Source organism: Macrotis lagotis, chromosome 2, assembly GCF_037893015.1.
Source record: "Macrotis lagotis isolate mMagLag1 chromosome 2, bilby.v1.9.chrom.fasta, whole genome shotgun sequence".
NCBI lineage: Eukaryota > Metazoa > Chordata > Mammalia > Peramelemorphia > Peramelidae > Macrotis > Macrotis lagotis.
This window is the reverse complement of record NC_133659.1, coordinates 330,071,741-330,076,711: the sequence shown is the minus strand read 5'-3', so window position 1 is coordinate 330,076,711 and position 4,971 is coordinate 330,071,741.

The window sequence follows — 4,971 nt, the reverse complement described above, 5'->3', positions numbered from 1 at the left end:
TCTGCCTAGACAAGTAAACAAATCCCCATATTCTTCGTCTTCAAAAATGTATGTCTCATTGTACATCTTGATCCCATCACTTCTCTGGCAGAAGAAGAGCAGCTGGTTTCATTGGTAGTTCTCTGCAATGGTAGTGGTTGTGGGCTCATTGTATATATCGGTGTTCCTATTTCAAAATTTTTCATATTTACAATGTTATTGCATAAATTACTTTCCTGCTCTGATCATTTCACTCTGCATCTGTTCATACAAATCTTCTCAGATTTCTTCAAAACCACCTCCTTCATAATGTCTGTTTACAGCAAAATAGTATTCCATACTATTAATCTATTATAACTTGCTCAACCATTCTCCAATGGTTGCTACAACCCCTTTACATAACAAACCATTACTTTGTCAAATGACTGACTATATATATCTCTAGCTTCTTTTAAGATGGGGGAAATAAGTCTAGCTCCAATTGCAGCTAAGTAAACCTTAAAACACCATATGAATTATTCCTATTACTTATCACCTGTGTGATCTGGAGTTGAATGACCACCTGTCAGGTGGTTTGTTGAGGAGAGTCTTCTTCAGGAACAGATTGGACGAAGCAATTCCTTCCACGACTGAGATTCTGCGATTCTGAGTGACCTTGTCCAAGTCATTTCCCTTTTATTGTTTCTTTGTGTATAAAATGACAAAAACTAGACTAGATCTATTTTAGTTCTATATAATAATCATCATCATCATCATATTGAAACTTTGGCCCCTCAGTCACCTCTAACATTTTGAGGGGGGAGGGTACAAGACTTTAAGGCTAATATTCATGCACTGGAAGCAACCATTGAATAGGTGCTCAGTAGGAAGATATGAAGATCAAGTCAAGTCGTAATTTTCTTTTCTGTGACTTTCTTTCCAAGCTCTTATGAGTTTGTTGTGAAGACGGAGCTTAGGTATTTTGGGTGAAGGCAAAAGATATGATCTAAACTTCAGAAGTTTTGACCCACAACAAGTTTCTCAAGGATATTGTAAAGATTCAGAAGATTCTTGATCAGATAGGAATTTGCTGAGGTGACCTCTGAACCCCTTTCTAGCTTGGAGATTTCATCAGATTCGGTGGCTATTGTTCAGTCTGCCAGTTTCTACACTAGAAGTTTCATGTGGATAGAGATTTTCTACTTCCCAAATTGCTGAGTAAAGTGCTCTATGCACAATAGGTTGATGGGAACAGGAGCCAAACAAGATCTTGGTCAGATTAGAAAAAGTGAGCTAAAACAAAAAAAAAAGATGAAATTAAATATAGATATATGCCAAGTTTTGTAACTGGGCTAAAATAATGGATTCAATACAAAATGGAGGCAGTATGAAAATCAGACAGCATGAAAAAGGTTTAAAGGACATATCGGCTTTCAAAATCAGTGTGGGACAATAAAGTGATGAGACCCGAAGTTGGATTAAGAGAGGCCTAGTGATCAGGGTGATGAGAATGTGACCATATTCTACTCAGAGTAAACCACTTTTGGAAAATTGTATTCCCCTCGGAGTGCCCATTTCAGGAAAGATATTGTTGCTCTAGAATGCTTCCAGAGAGGAATCTGGTGAAGAAAGTAGAGGTTAGGTCATAGGAGGATGGGTAGCAGGCACTAAACCTGGAGAGGAGAAGACTTGGGTGGAGGTGGGGGATACTGAAGCACTGAAAGGGAGGCTATGTGTAAGGGGGATTCAATTTACTCTCTTTGGTCTCAGAGGTAAGTAGGAAGAAATGGTGACCATCACAAAGAGAGAGATTAGGCTTGATGTCAGAAAATGAGCGTTGTCTGAAAAGGGAATGAGTTGCTCCAGGAGGTTTTAGTCTCTCCTCACTGGAAGTTTTTGGGAGGAGGCTGGAGGAACACTTGTTGGGGATCCCTATTAGGCATGGAGTGGATGAGATATTCTTTAAGCTTCCTTTCAGTCCTTGAATTTTCCAACCTTACAAACACCATGAATGCTAAGATTCTAAGATTCTGCAGATGTCACTCTTGTGTCTGTTTTTAGAAACATCAACAGATTTGATAGCCTCTGATAGTGGGTTGCTGAGTATCCAGAGGGATGGAGAAATTGAGAGTCCTGCCATCTGGCTCCATTGTCCAGGAATTGTAGAGGGGAAAAGGGAGACAGGGAGGACAAAGCAGGGGGATGGAAAAGGGAGGAAAAGGAAGAGGAGAAAACAACAGAAAGGCTTGAGATTTTCCACAAATCAGAGTATTTAGGTTCTAGACCTGGTTCTACTACTAACTTGTCAAATACCTTTGGAAAATCAGATTCTCCTCTCTGGGTCTCAGTTTCCTCATCTGTAAAATGAAGTGGTTGAACTTGATAATTTATGAGTTCCCTCTTAGCTTTGACATTTTGTGATAGTAAAGAAAAGGATTATTTCCCCCAAAGTGACCAGGCATCATTAAGGGTGTCGAACTGCCATTTGTTTTAAAATATTTGTATAGCCTCCCTCCTTTATTTTCAACTGCTTCCCTTTCCCTTCCCTTACCCCCTACAAATTCACAGACTCAAGAGACTGTTTCAACAAAGACACTTTCTCTTGCCTCTTTCCTCAATCAAAAGTCAGTCTTTTCCCACACAAACATGGAATGGAAGGGGGGAAGCAAGGGCAAAGATGGAAAAACCATATTAGATTACTTTTAGACCTCCATTCAATTTCTAATTTGCTTTATCTCTCCCATCAACTTCTTCCATGCTCTTGGGATCATTGGATGTTGTAAGTCGATTATTTGATTCCTTATTTTCTCCATAGTGGGAAGCACCTCTCCATGGAAGAGTGGAAAGAACACTGGTTCTACAGTGAGAAGACTTCAATGTGATTCCTTAAGTAAATCACATTACCTTTCTGAGGAGCCTCAATTGTCTCCTCTTCAAAATGGGGATGACACGACCTGACTCCTCATGCTAGAGAAATTGAATGATAGAAGGTCTACCTTGTAGACTCAACACTTGAGTGGTATTCAGCACCATGGACAAAGACATATCTCCATAGGCTTAATCTGGCAGAGTTGGAGGGAGTTGGGGGTCCTTGTACTATCTGGCTTAGAAGTGATACAACTGAAATCCAAATTTCCCCTTCTCCCATTAAGGGACATGAAAGTTGACTGGAGGAACTGGGGATATTTGAAGAGAAGCCTTAAAGGGTACAAGATAGCTGTGTACAAGTAAATGAAGGACTGGCACATGCAACTTAAATGGCACTTGCTTGGTTTGCTCCCCCAGGGCAGATCTAAGAGTTCTAATTTCAGAGAGGCAGATTTGGACTTAATAGAATGAAACCTTTGAAAATGAGAGCTTTCTCAAAGTATAATGAGCTGCCATTGAAGGTAGCAAGTTGCCCATTATTGGAGCTCTCTAGGCTGCATGACCTGAAGATATGTGGGAGAGGAGACACCATTCAGGTCTGGCTTGGGCCAGATGGCTTCTGAGGTCCTTCTGATGGGATAGGCTGTGATTCTGTGGCTCATGCTTTTTTTTGTCATGGCTACAGTGCCTTTAGTGTCTATTCGGAAGGATAAGATTAGCCTGGAGGAGCATGTAATTGATTCTATATGGAGGGAGTCGTATGATTAATATTCTCTCTAACTTTTAAAAAGTGGGATTAGCCAGTCATGCTCCAAGGGCCATGTATTTTGAAGCCTTGAATGCAGGTTAATGATTCAAGCCAACCAAGATTTATTGGGTATCTAAAATTGGGGCCTGGACCTAGGAATAGTGCGCTTTGAATTTAAAGTCAGGATACTAGGGTTGGATCCTTGACAGCCTTTCTGATTTATTTAATTTATAATCTATATGACCTTGAGTAAGTGAGTTCTGTGAGTAAGTAATCTTAGTTTCTTTAGCTCTACAATGGGTACAGTAGCAGCCGTTACCTTGTAGGTTTTGGAGGGTAACTAACTTGCTACATAAATACGAACTATTATTATTGTGCCAGTCATCTTTGTTGATCTCCAGAGTCACTCTTCTCTCTAAATTTCATTACCCAAGCTCCCTATTCAGGATTTAAGGAGATTTCAAAGAGAACTTAACAACATGGAAATTCAGCTTATTTACTGGGTCTGACAGGGTGTGATTTATATGTATCTTCCCCACCTCCTCCTCCCACAGTAAGTATTGGTATTTGAATAGAAGCAGCACACACTCAGTCTCTCTAACTATCCTTTGTGCATGCAGTTAACCTGCTTCGGTACAACACAAAGGAAGAAGGGCTGAGATAGAGTACAATTAATTTATAGCCAAAACAGTCATGACTGCAGGACCCAGTGAGGAGCAGAGGGGGAGATAAACATCTTTAGCAATAGGCAGAGTATGCAAAGTCAGACAGGAAGAGGAAGAAATCAATATACATGAGGTCAATGGACTGGGAAGGAATGAGAACTTAGGTTCCGAAAGGTTCCCCCACCTCTGTCACCTCACCAGGGGAGGGCATAGTTGATTGTTTTTACAGTGTGAATAAGGCAGGCTTGCCAACGACTTTTGACCTTGGCTACCTCAGGGCTGTGGTTGGAGGGGTTTGAGCAGAAAGGAGTCTGATAAATACTGGAGAGTCTCAGGTTGGCATTTGTTTTCTCAACTGGAAAATTGGGATCATAATCCATGCTCTCTCAGGACTGCTATGAGGATGAAATGAGAGAATGAGATTAGTAAACTACCTCTAGAGGTAGGCAAGAGCCCAGGATCAGTTTTAGAATTAGCAGGAAGCTTAGTCTAATGACCTTATTTTATAGAAGAGAATATGAGTCCAGAGAAGAAAGACTTACCCAATGTAACACAAGGTATCTTGGGATTATGCTTTAGGGTCTACAGGTCTAAAGGAATGGCTCTCTAATGGTGAAATTTGGGGCCAACATGACAGACAGTGAGGGAAGATATGTTTGAGTAGAAAAAGGGACTTTCTTGGCATCTGATATGTCAGGGCCCCCAGGCAGCTGCATACTCTGCCTATAACTA